Below are 14,230 nucleotides of genomic sequence, written 5' to 3'. Positions count from 1 at the left end.
TGAGTCATATTCTACAGAGCCTACCTCGATGTAAGGGTAAAGAACTGTTGGTTTTATTTGTACATTGTAAATGAAACATTTAAGGTGGTATGATAGATTTCAATCTCATATTGATAAAAAATCTGCTCCTGGTTTTTTTTTTGTAGTGTAAAGTCTGACACAAATCACGTTTTTGACTTCATGATTGAATTTTTTCAGATTTCAAAGTTCTTATAGAAACAGTTAAGAAGTGTTTAATAAAGTAACCGTATGTAATAATATGTTAAAGTAGACATGTTAAGGAGTATTGGGGACATAAGTGCATGTGACCGTTAGTAGTTTTTTTTTTTTTCACTGTTTTTCTCACCTCCCATTCATTTTTCTCGTTCATTGTCCTCTTCGCTCCTCTTCACTCTCGTCCTCAGTTTCTCCCTCGCTCTCTCTCTTTTCTTGTCCTTTCTGGACCTCACCTCCCCTCCCGTCCTCCCTCCTCCTCTCATCTGTCTCTCCCTCTTTCTTCCCTCAGCAGCCTGCAACGCAATTCAAGGTGACGAGTTCACGTCGTCTTCTAGGGAGCCCTTCTCTCCTGACCTACTTTTACTGGCTGCTTCACTGCAGTGCACTTACGAAAACACACACACACACACACATACGCGCACACACAGACTGAGACTGTAACAGAACCAAACAGTAAACACACAGATTCAAGTATAAAATGAATACATACTGTAGATAACAATAAATGAAATTATAATATTCTTTATCACGTGCAAATCTCTCAGGCTTTAAACCTTTTTACCTTGTTCGTGTATCCACAAAAACTTTCACACTCTTATGCAATATGAGAAAGGTCCTGAACCCTCATAAAACGTCAATCTCTGATCCTGTCGCTGCAGGTCAACTCTTCCTCATTATAAAACAAAACAACAGAGCTCATATGAATGACATTACAAAACGTAACTAAACTGAGGACACATACAATGTTCCTCTTTTTTTAACCAAACATTTCCCTTTGTTGTCTTCAGGTTAGCCAAACAACACTAGATGTATCTGATAACCTCAATGTGTCCATTAATGAATGCATGTAAATCAAGCTTATGCCGACCGTGTTTGAAAATGTATTGATGAGTTTTTGGGATAACATTTTTTTTTAGTTTAAATGAAGATTAAAATGTTTAATATAAATTTCAGACCCCGCAGGAAACGTCAGAAATAACATGTTTTAAAGAGGAACTCTAATCTAGCTATTGAACCAAGAGCAAACATTTGCATGAGTAAAGTAATACAAAGACTTAAGCACAGCTGAAAATGTCCTTAAATAAAATCTGAAATCAGAACAAAATAGTCTAACTTTGTGTGAAACCAAATCAATCAGCCTCAGATTTGTGGAAAAAAACAGCACTAATTTGACCCAAGCTAAGGGATAAATGCTTTCATCTGAAACATTCCTCCTGCTCAGCGTTTTTCTGCACATCAGAGCTGGGCGCCCGGGGGACGATCGGGGCAGAAAACAGCGTTTGCTGGTTGGCAACAACAGCAGAGACACGGCGCTGCCAGTCTGCAGCAGGCAGGCCAGAGCAGGCTAAACCCTGCTGGCAGGGGGATGTGAAGTGAGACGCACTGACCTGGAATCTGGAATGTTAGACTAACACTGTTAAATGATTCATTGGCTACAATGTCGATTAGAGCGACACCTTCATCTTTATTTGATATCAAGGCCAAGGAGAGTGTAGGGAGGGGAGGAGGAGGTGGGCGGGGGTGTGAATGGATTAAAGAATGAGGAGGAGGAGAAGAAGAAGAAGAAAGGATGGTGAAGAGAGCTCCTCAGTGGGCTCATGTAGACCACATTACAGGACTGTGGTGGAACAGAGACGCTACACTGACTGACTGCATGGTTGTGGTTTTACAAAGAAGCCTCCTTTGTGAAGATTTTCTCTGTAAAGCATGCTGCTGCTGAAAGAGAGCTCAAAAGATCTTTTTTCTGTTTTTAAATGAACAACTAGGGGAATCGTGTGCTTATTTAATGTTGATTACAAGAACTGCCTAAAAAACCCGTCTCACTAGATCTATATTTTACACCTCAGAAAAGATCAATCTGAAGTCGATTCAACAAACAAGCACATTTTAAAAGTTCTATACTACTGTTCTTGGGGACACATCTGACCAAGCTTGTAATTTTAAATCTCTACAAATCTGCATTTTGAATCAAATGCAGTCAATCCTGCAAACTAAAGACATATTAATTGAGTGTCAATCACAACACAAATCTATTCTGGTTCATCGTGCTGATATAAACCAGAGTGAAGCCTCTTTGTAACATTTAAACTGAGACACTCTTTTTATTTTTTTTCCCCATTTCTGGAGAGATAGGACAGTGGAGGACAGTCTATGGGACAGAGTAGGAAATCTGGTGGAGAGAGAGAACGGAGAAGGAGGTGCAGGAAAGGAGCCACAGGTCAGTGCAGAACCTGGGCTACCCGCTTGGAGAACTACAGCCTCCATACATGGGGCGCTCATCACTGCAGCACCAGAGAGCTGAACAGACACTCTTTCAGTGGTGAGTGTCGCTTCACTTTTGATATGAACACTCATTTGCAGCCCACCAAAAAATTAAGTCTTTGCTGGAACTTTAACTGCGGAGTGATTGACAAGTTAGTCATTATTCCCATGTTCAATAGCTCATAGCCAACGGGGTCCAAAGAGCTGTACGGGGCCTGATGTGGATTTTCTCGCTTATGGAGCCAGCGTAGTGTCGATTTACAGGAACTGCAGTTTTTCGTATTTATACCTAGCCATAGAGGTAGCCGTAGATTTGTTTTTCAAGCCGAAGGGTGTATTCATTCTTTTCTTTCTAAACCCAGTCATTGGAGTTTGATCAACTCTTTTTATTTTTTTTATTTTTTTTGATGCAGATGTTTACACATTTTGTTGAGCCTTGTAAAGCTTGCACTCTGACATGCTTCTGTACACTGACCCAAACAGATATCAGGTGGATCTTTTGACCACTGGCAGCTTGAGACCTAATGCTGCCTCGGTCAACAAAAGAAATCAAACAACATAAGAAAGGAAGAAAATGTCTAAAAAAAAAAACAAATCATGTGGCTCTGGATGTGGCTTTATGTGACAACTCTTGTGGTTTTTGATAACCCCCCTGTAATTTGTTGCAATGACACTCGTAATTCTTTTGACTGAGCTCCATGAAGGCCAGCAGAGGTGGTGCATGTGGTGCGGAGCTCCGGAGTGGGTCGCAGCTGTAAACAAGTCCGGCCCGCCGCCAGAAACCTGGCAACCAGCAACACCAGCTGGCAACACAACAACTGCATTCAGACAAACACAAACAGTTCTGTACAAAATTGTGTGCGCCTGTCATGTATTTTACCCAGCATGCTGTAGGCTACGTGTGACTGCATGCCAGAGCTGTGTGTGGACACTGAATATTTGTGTGTGTGGATCACTGAGAGGCAGACAGACAGACACTCACAGCAAGAAAGCGATGGGGGGAGATGAAGAGGAGGAGGAGGAGGAGGGGGGGTGAAGAAAGGGTCAGATGAGAGGGAATAAGTAGAAAATGTCTCTTTTTCTCTTGATCCGTCTCCAGGGAGATTTCTGCACTTCACTGTCTGATTTACTCTCTACTCAGTGTCTTTCAGGCCATGTCCGCACTAATGTGAATACATTTGAAATAACATCTTTCGCGTTTGGGACGTTTATCCACACTAATCGGAGATGAAATTGCTCTTCAGCGGGGAAGCGTCGAAGAAAAAAACGTCACTCTGCAACCGTTTTGTGAAGAAGAAAAAAAAATGTGCCTTTTCATGAGCTCTCCTGTTTGGCAGTCAACATTCACACAGTTGAAACTCTGAGTGGCAGCAACAATACAAGACAACTTTCTGTTGTCTCCAATTCAATTTCTTTGTCAGTTAACACAAAGTCTGGTTCTCATGAACAACAATAGTTAATCACAATCATAATCAATGCATTAATTATACAAATCATGAACACTTTAGCAGAGCCAAAGGAGCAATGTGAAAATAACAACAAGGGATTGAAAAAATCAGTCTTGAGATGTCTTCATCATGAAACACCATAGAATAATTATGTTTAAAAAAAACAAAAGTGTTAAACACTTCAACAAAGAATAAAATAAATCTTAGTTTTAAGGGCAGAATTATTTTTTGTTTATTTCGGTTGTTAAAAAGTTTTAAGGATGAAAATGGTTTGGATACTATGCAGGAGCGAAGAGGCACATCTGTACACCGCTGTATGTATCCACTTCCTGACAATAGTGGAAGAAGAAAGAAGAAGAAAAGAAGAAGAAAAACAGGATCCACACAATAAACCAAATCGTTCATGTGTCTGTTTTGATCAATATGAAGGAGCCAAACTTCTCCAGACAGAAAGTTCGACAGACACGGAGCAGAAAGTTGAACCAGCCACATGTTTGTGGAGGTAAACATGATAAAAGGTGGCTGCTGGGTTCCTCGTGGCTCTCAGACAACATCTGCTTCTGTTGTCTGCTGCACATAATGAACAGCAGCACTGCATTACACAGATACAGGAGGCATTGATGCAATGTTCCCTTCATCTTCACTGTAACTGCTTGTTTATGACTTGTAAATAGGCGAGAGGTAAACATCTGAAGATCTCTCCTGTCACTACGTGCATCCCGTCATATAGATGTGACATCGGTGCAGATGATATATGAACATATCTGCCAGCAGTAACTTAAATAAGAATCCTGACAAACGCATCCTGCACCCAGCACATGAATATGTTTATTATGTTTACACTCACACAGACACACACGGCACTCAGTCAACACCCTCAACCACAACACATGACGGAGCTAATTACAGGAGATTTGATTTGAAGCTGCAGAGCCACAGATTGGGCAAACACGCAGGTCTGCTCGCCTCATATCTGCTGATAATACTGCAGCAGCCACTGAGCTGCTCATAATACCTCAGCAGACACACACACGCGCACGCACACACAAACAAACAGAAGTTTGGACACATGTTCCCAATGAGACAATTCAAAACAAAAAAAAAAACAATCTAAAGCATGTGGGTCTATATCTCATCAAAACTAAACTAAACAAACCAAAAAAAAAAAGAATAACTATAGGCTTTCCTGTATTTTTGTTCACAACCTTAAATTATGGTGACACTTAATGGAGCCCTTTTGAGCCTTTCATTTGACATAGCACCCAAAACATTAACCTGAAAAAGCGTTCGCACTACACACGCAGGACTAGCAACGTCCAACGTTCTGAAGCAGTGAACCAGTTTGTCATTGGAAATGTTCTGGCGCCCAGCAAATTATTGTACTCTATTCAACATGTCAGACCAAGAGGAAGCATTTGCCAGTTTCTGTTCAGGTAGAAGAAGGTCTGATCTGATTCATTTGATTGATATTGAACATCATGGTAATAAAACAGGACCGCTCATTGATTTGTCGCACGACGACCAGTCTCCACCGTCGGACTGTGTCGTCTCCTCAACCACCGCCGTCCTCATTCATGCACGCCCTGCGCCGACCTCCACCTCAGAGGCAAGGAAGTGTTGACAGCGGGAATGCGATGAACGAAAAAGAAAAGTATTTTCTGCATCTTACGCCTGTAAAGTATCTCGAAATAATACTTGTAAAACAAATAACGACTGATTGTTTGACTCGCATTTATGGAACTTAAACTCTTTTGCATGAGCCGTCCATTGTTGGGCCTCGTAACCCCTCTTCAATGACATCGTCCAGTGTAAGTCTATGTTTAATTCAAATTGAATTCGTCCAGATGATATGTCCTGCCTTCTGTCTTGGGATTGGTTCTATGACGACATGGCGGGTTTGTGTCTCTATAGGGGAGTTTACTTGGCAAGCTTCATTTACATTCAAACCTTTAAATTCGGTCTAGTGTCCACTGTTTTTCAAACTTGTAGTTTGAAACTCTTGTCTTATTGTTACGGCATGGGTAACATTTGCTCATTAACAGTTATCTCACCAAATTTTAGTTCAGGGACAGGTCTTTATTTTGGAAAAACAGAAACTAGTTAGATGCAGGACACCAACACAAAGTAAAGGAACTTGTGATTTTAGAGACAGAGGAGGCTTACTGGTGTCCTCTCAGGCCCTCTGTGTCTCAGCCTCGTGTTACTGAGCAGCTGAATAACAGCAGATCATGTGGTGGAGATACAAACCCAAACAGGAGGCTGATAAAGACTGTTCACTGGAAAGGTTGTCTGTCCCCTAGGGTGCAGCTTACACACAAGAACACACCCGCTCACACACACAATGAGCAGTCATATGAACACAGCCACAGCCACCTCGTTTTTTGGAAGGCGTTCTGGAAGAGTTTTGTCAGATTCGCTGTGTTCACACCTCCGATCAACACTAAATTTCTGTGACGAAAGTGACTCTGACTCCTGATGCCCGCCTCCTCCTCTTTCTCACCTTCTTTCCATCACATTCTCCTTCTCTTTTTCTTCACTTTGTCCCACACTTTCATTCCTTTTTCTCCCTCTGACCATCTATCTTCCTCTTCCTTCCAACAACCTCCTCCTCCTCCTCTTACTCTTTGCCCAAATTACTCCCCCCCCCCCCCCATCTCTTTCTTTTCACTATTCATTCTTTCTCCCTCCTTTTTAGGACACCTTCTCCACTCTTCACCTTTGTCCTTGTCTTGACTCCTCAAGACCTTCAACCTTCACCTGTTCCTCACACTCCCCTCGTCTCCTTACCGCTCTCCTTTTTATCTCCCGCCCCTTTTGATGTCCTTCTCCTTCCTCTTTGCTCTCTTCTTCATTCCGCCTCCTTATCTTTCTCCTTATTCCTCCTATTATTGCACGTCAGGGACTTCCTCTCTCATTCTCCTGCCCTGCATCTCTTTTCCCAGCTGAGTCCCGTTCGCTCTTTTACCTTTCCTGCTCTAGCCTCACCTTCCTCCTCTCTACTCCCTCTTCTCCCTCGCCTTCTTTTCCTCCTGCCTGAAACACGAGGCTGAAACTTTTCCACAAGCCACCGCGACACAAAGTTACATAATGCATGAACTTGCTTCCTCCTTGTCTTCCTCTTCCTCCCCCTCATTCCCCTTTATCCCCACCTAATCAAACATGGATCGGAAACTGTCGAACAAGCAGCATTGTTAGTTTTCGAAGCTGTACACTTTTTGTTTGGTTACATAGTACATGAAAGCGCCTCCTACCAAAATGTTTGAATATGGAAATCACTGCTTTGTGTTGTCTTCGGTGTAATGAGCTCCCCGTGTGCCACCGCCACATCTGGGACATTAATAAAGAATAGAGGGAGGAGGAGGAGGAGCGGGGGTGGGTGGGGGGGGGGGCTGGTTGAAAAATAGAGAACACATGAAACACAAAGCAATACAGCCGACAGCAATGCCACGCTTTGAAGCATCTCCCAGTGGGTGTCCGTGTGTCTCCTGGTGGGTTTGTGTATGTATGCATGTATGTATGTATGTGTGTGATTGCTCTACCTTAGCTTATCAACACTCGCACACACACACACACAAACACGCATGCACACACACAGACTCACACAGACACGCAGACGCTCACAACACCCACAAATGCAGAATAAACAACAGTTTGTCACTGTCAACTGCTAAATTCACAGAGGCAAGTGGCTGCATGCAAGTAAGGATTTCCAAAAAAGATTGCACACACACACACACACACACACACACACAAGCACACACACACACACACACATGCACACAAACGATCTTACAAATTTGACAGATTCTTGACTTATTTGGACTTTTTATTTATTTAACTTGAAATTTTGAAGGGAAACTCCAACATTTTCAGGAAAGGTGTTTGTTTGGTATCTTACTCAAGTAGCCAAAATGTCTTCTCCAAACAGTTGTGTCACTCTTTTGCCAGATTTGTGATGAATGATGTGTCAGAGTCAGCCAAGCTGGCCAGAGAGTTGCTAACTGGAGCCGATTGTCGGCCAGAATCATCCAAGCTAATGTAGCCGTCACATCATTTGTTCTTCCAGTTCAGTCTTCTTCTTGTTTTTCCACTGTTGGTAATTCTGCTGTACAACTAAGGCAGTCTGTATTTTCTTTTTTATTAAACTCTTTATTTCCATAAAAGAGTTAATGAAAACATGCCTAACAGGCATATTCAGGATCCAGGAAGGATGGCACATTTATTCAGTTGTCCTCAGGACCTTATGAACTGATTTGATTGTACAACTGAAAAAGATTGTTTCTTTAATTTAGAGTTAGTAGTTATAGTTTCTCAGCATGTGTTATTCAGTTGTGTTATTTATTTCTATGTTTGGTAAAGAGCCGGAGTGCAGTAGTACAACCCAGTGTTATATAGCAGCAGTGGGTTAATTTTTTTGTGAACATGGCAGACAGCCAATCACTTTAGACGAAAGAGAAGAGAAAAAAATCCAATTTGCTGCCAATTAAAGAAATGTACATCCTGTGGGAAACTTGAGACAAGCCAATGAGAGAGAAGCCTCAGGTCACCTGACTGGATAGCTGACTCACATTCACTTCCTTTTGGCCGTACGTATTCACTTACATGAAACCATCTTTAATGACTGCTGAGGCTAGCAGGTGCATTGTACACGTTATCTAAAACATGTATTGTTTAACATCTTAAAGTCGGCTTTCTTCTCTCAATGTTTCGAGGGGAAGGTGCCCAATGGGCCCACTATAAAAAACACCCTACTGCTGTGATGCTGCTACTGCTGTTTGTTTGTTTGTTTGTTTTGACTGGTGGAATTTCTTACTTTTAAAATAAGGAGAGCAAGGAAACACCTTTTCCTGTAACCACTATCCAATTAGACCAGACGGAAAAATAAATATTTAAAAAGAACAAAAAATAGAAACAAACAAAGGGGCTTTACTCGTGTTGTACTTGAGACAGAATGCAGATTTCACAGGTTTCGATTGGCTTCTATTTTCAGACCTGGAGGCTATGTCCAATTATTTAAATTGTATATTGATCAGTTGAAGATTGAAGGTCTTTTTCTGTATTTCTACTTCCAATTTGGGTGAAAATTTTCCAAATATTCTTCTATTTGTATTTTTTACATTTTGAGAATTGAAGACTCATCGAAGAATCAGAGTTAACAAACTTCATTTTGCAGAGTCTATTTCCTCCAGCTATCTTCTGTGAATATCCTCCAGTGCAACCTTTAAATATGTGTGTGTGGTTGTGTGTGTGTGTGTGTGTAGGGTCCTTCCCAGCATGTACAGTATCCAATTAAGGCCCAGAACCCAATTTACATTCTGCTGCAGCCTTGGCCAGGTGGCTGTGGGGGAACGGAGCGAGGGAGAGAGGGGAGAGATAAAGTTCTCCCCTCTAATTAAAACTGAAACATGGCTTCAGTCTGAAGGTGCAGGCCACTTTTTCTCTCAGGCTTTATCTGGGTCAGCACGGCTGTAAAGTGACATTCAGAAATACAACCAGTGGGAGTGTAAGGGGATATTTGATCTCAATTTTAAATTTGAATCACAATGAGCCTCCTGCTGAGGATACTGTCGTTAAACTCTGTACAGAAAGTCGCATACTCTCAGATACACACATTGCTTCTTCAGTTCATTGGAAAGCTTCTCGACAGACCTCACACTGAGGTTGTTTGCTGGAGGCAACTGGTCATGTTGTTGCACTTTGCCAAGAGCTGGTTTAGCATGAAAAAAGATGATAAAAGCAACATCCTTTTGTCCGTTTTTTTTTTTTTTTTCTCTCTGTTATGAATTGAAACATTTTGTTTGTGTGCAGCTTGACTTGCTGCTTACTTGGTTTGATGCTATCTCCTCTTTTTTTTCGGGTAAAGGTTAGTGCCAATGTGGAAGTCTTTATTCTACAACAAGGGCCTCAAAAAGAAGAAATAATGCTTCACAAAACAACAAATCTTCTTCGACCTGAAGTAGAAACAAGATTACAGCCATACTAGTTGAGGACATGCTTTGAGATCATGGTAGTGTGAGAGTAAAAGGCTAAGCTAGCCTGGGAACCAGACAGATCAGTGACCTCCTCTCATAATTGCTCTGGGGAAAATGTCTTGTCCTTCTCCTTACGGGCACATTTCCAGCTGGTCTGAGTCTGACCCTGTTCAACGATTGTCTAATATTGGTTTAATTAGTTTTACTCCAACACAACGACTGTACGGAGGAGTGCCTGTGCCGGTATCTCCTGTGAAAAACCAGTGTGGCTGCAATAATGAAAAGTGTGAATCTACTGTTTCTAAAGTGTCATAAGAACGGGATGGTTGTTCGTGATATGTACAAATCACAACTGTAATTGGATGTTGGAACTTCCAACCTAGCCCAACAGCTTACCTACCATCTCTAAAATGTATTACCTGACTGGATGTAGGAATATAAGGCAATCACTTCTGCAGCCAGTGAGAATAAGCATAAACTTGATTGAAATTTGGTTATTACAGCAGCTCAAAAAAACAGGAAACAGGAAATATAAACAGCATCAATAGCATTAAATAAAGGAAGAGGAAAAAAATACAATAGAATTAAATAATACCAGGCATCAACAGGATGAACACTTTCACTTGTGGAAAGACTAAAAGATATGATTTAAAACATACACAGTGTGCAGCATTAATGATATCAATGATTATTATACAGAGTCATGTGGTGGTGATGCTGTTAAACAGTGTGACTGCAGATGGAATAAAGGAGCTGCTCAGGGATGACATTTATCATGAACTGTCTGTTTTTGAACTGAGAAATCATATTTCAAAAACAAGTCTTGTGATGCCGGGGCACGCTAGCAGTCATGCTAGCTCACTGTTGGGCTAGCTTTGTGTGTGGCCCAACCTTTCATCCATTAAGTCAGTCAACCAATAAACCCTGTTATTTTTCTCATTTGATTTAAGTTCAACATGCTCAAGCTTCTGGATGATGTGAATACGATTGTTCTTTTTTTCCATCTAAAACTCCCGGCTCAGCATGAGAGGTTCTTCCTTCATTAGCTTGATGTTACCGAGAAATGAAACGAATATATCTAGGGCCCCACAACAAACAGTATTAATATGTTAAAAACACAGACGCCACATACTTTAAATCAATTCCATTTTGCCTTACAACAGGCGGTAGAAAAGGCCTTCTCGTCCAGTTTCTAACAGATATAGAGGTAAACCTCTCTGAACCTTCATGTCCATTACAACAACTGAACAGACACATTTATGCTAATTAAACTTTTCATAATGTTCAGAGAATTCTTTATTTCATTATATCTATAAACATATACGTTGGAAATAAACCATACCACTCTGAATTGAACTCAGCACCATGGACAGCAACATTTCCAAAGCTCTTAACAGTGGTGTTTTCATCTGATTTGACTTTTTGTTGAAAGATTGATGAAAGATTACACGGTATTCTTTTTCTTTAAACTATGAAACAGTGGTGATGAAACGCCTTCGGAGAATTCAGATCGTATCAAGTTACTCTTCATGTATCAACTTGTGACATGGTCTCCCATCAGGAAACCTGCTGAGAGTGAGTGTTTTGTTTTGTAGTCTGCTTGCTGTGTCGTCCCTCTTTTAACATAATGAACAAATATCTGTCAGGATTTCAGCTGCTTTTTTTCGACGTGTGATCGAGTCTGCTCTGCGCTCTGTGTGTGTGTCTAAACGGCTGTGTGCTCTGTTTAAAAAGCCGCTGTGTTGTATTATTTATCAGCCTGGGGAGACTTGCTGTTCTCATCTCATCTCTCACTCCTCATGTGCTCTGATTGTCTCTGCTAATTCCTGCTTGTTCAGGCAGGTGAGATGCAAATGTAGTCGCTGCTCATTTGCATACACAGAGTAAAAGTGAAAGAGAGAGGAAGTCATTCTTTACTTCGATGTTACTGTGGGATGCTTTGTTTTTATCTATATCATCTTATTTGAGCAGTATTTCATGATGAATTGCTGCATTAATCCTGTTTCAGTTGTCACTTTGTATATCACCATCATTTTTTTTTAACCTCCAAATTTCTGCAACATGGTGGCATCTCTTGAACCCAGTGCAAAATACACTTCAATCAGGACCCAAAATTACCGTTTCCACTCATTTGCCAAGGAGGTGATTAAAATAATCTGGCAGCCAAATTGATAAAGTGCATTTTTGCATCACATACTCACTTTTAAAACATGTCATTGAGGCTATATGGTACAATGTTGAAACAAACTTAAAGAGGAGGCATATTTCTTTTATTTATTAATTGTTGATCAATTCAAGCCTCGTAAAATCTTTACCCCCCCCCCCTTTTTTTTAAATAAAACATCCAATGTGAACATGGAGCAGAAGTCTTGTATTTGGAAACCCAAGTTTCTTCGTCTTTTCAGGATTCAGGACACGTTACGAGCAAGAACTGAAGTATATCAACAAGGTCTGCAGGTGTGTGTGTGTGTGTGTGTGCGTGTGTGCGTGTGTGTGTGTGTGTGTGTGTGTGTGTGCTAGTGTATGTACTGTGACAGCCTAACAAATCTACTTTGATTTTACAAGCCATGTCGGTGACCATGTTAATATATATTCAGGTGCTGAAACACGTTGATGTGTTTTTACCAGGTCCTCTTCTCACTTTTTCTCTGATCTGGCTGAGTTATGATCACACTCTCATGAACACGGCCGTACACAAGACAGCCATATGCACACAAACACACCTCAGCCTTGGTCAAAGCCCCAGATGGCCGTAAATCGTCTTTTATGAGCAGGACTTGATGAAAGCGTTTCCCTGGACACTAGGTTTTTTTGCCCTCTGGCAGGCTGTTGGTTTATTTCTCCACACACCAGCGCCTTTATGTGCCATCTCTATCATTCTGCTCTGACAAGGACCAGATACAAGCAGCAGTCCATGTCAAATTTATATGAATTATTCACATTCAGCCAAAAGCAGGTGCACAGCTTGATGCTTGGAATCAGGATTTTTTTACTCTCAGAATTATTAACCGCCACAGAGATTATTAAACAGATTATAATAAGGGTGAGAATTTATCAAAAACTGTTGCATCTCTCAGAATTAGCCAATTCATGGACATCAAAATGTTCACATATATCATATAAAAACCTCCAGCTCTCTGTAATGGAATACCTGGTTCTCCCATTAAAAGATACAAACCAACAACAACATATGTTTCTTCAAAGCATTGTCTATTAAGACAATCCAATGTATCTTTTTCCTCTGTTGAAAAGTGATGATCTAAAAGATTGACATCGGCTTAGTCACAGTGATATCACCCTTTAGTTCCTGGAGAGGCTTTTTGAAACCACCATATTAGAAATGCTATCTCAACCTAACTTTTGATCAATAAACTGCCACAGAACACACAGAATAGCATCACTCATTCCATTAAGGTTCATTTTAAGTTTTTATATGATGCATATTTAATTTACTATTGTCGTGACTTTAACTATAAAGAGTAAATGCAGAAAGTGAGAGGTGTAGAGAGTACAGGCCTTTCCATTTAGCCTCTAGGTGCAGAAATGTGATGATTGAAAAGTTTAAATGGCAGTGAGGCATTGTAGCTTCAAACTTGAACTCGTCAAATTGAAACCTAATTTAGGTTTAATTCTTCATGCTTTTTTAGAATGCAAATTAAAGCAATCTTCATTTAAGGAGCTTATATTATCTGAACACGTTGGATTCAGACTGACTGTGTAATGCCACTGCAATGGATTCAGTAATTTCCTGTATCTGGTTGCTGTAAGTCACTGCCATTTGTCATTCCTGTGACAAATTTCTGGTCACAAGGAAGAATAGTGAGCATATCGCTGTGAAAACTGAGCTCTCACTGCTCTCTCTGCTGATTTGACAACTCTGAGAAGAAAGACAGGAGGAGGAGGATTCAGCAGGAGAGAGTCTCATGGAGACAGAGAGGTCTGCAGTCCCCCGAGACTCCGTCGCACTTCAGACGGGCTTTCAGAGAGGAGACAGAGATAAAGAGGGAGAGATGGAGATCGAGATGGAGGCTGATAAACGCAGAGTTTGGGGGTATGAGAGAAGGAGTTGATTAAAAGAAGAAAAGGAAGCAGTGGAGTAGAGATAAATTCGGAAAAAGAGGAAATAAAAGTGCCCCTAAAACATTTTAAGGGCACTCTTCTTTCTTCTTTTTTCATTTGCCAGTGGCTCTCTCTGACATTGACCCAGGGGTGTAAAATAATGGTGCTTTGTCTCTTTCATTCTCTCTCTCTCTCTCTCTCTCTCTCTCTCTCTCTCTCTCTCTCTCTCTCTAATAGACCTCTGAACAGATCGAGATGACCGACCCTAACAAT

This window comes from Symphodus melops (assembly GCF_947650265.1).
Source record: "Symphodus melops genome assembly, chromosome: 12".
Lineage (NCBI taxonomy): Eukaryota > Metazoa > Chordata > Actinopteri > Labriformes > Labridae > Symphodus > Symphodus melops.
Note: the sequence above shows the minus strand (reverse complement) of the source record.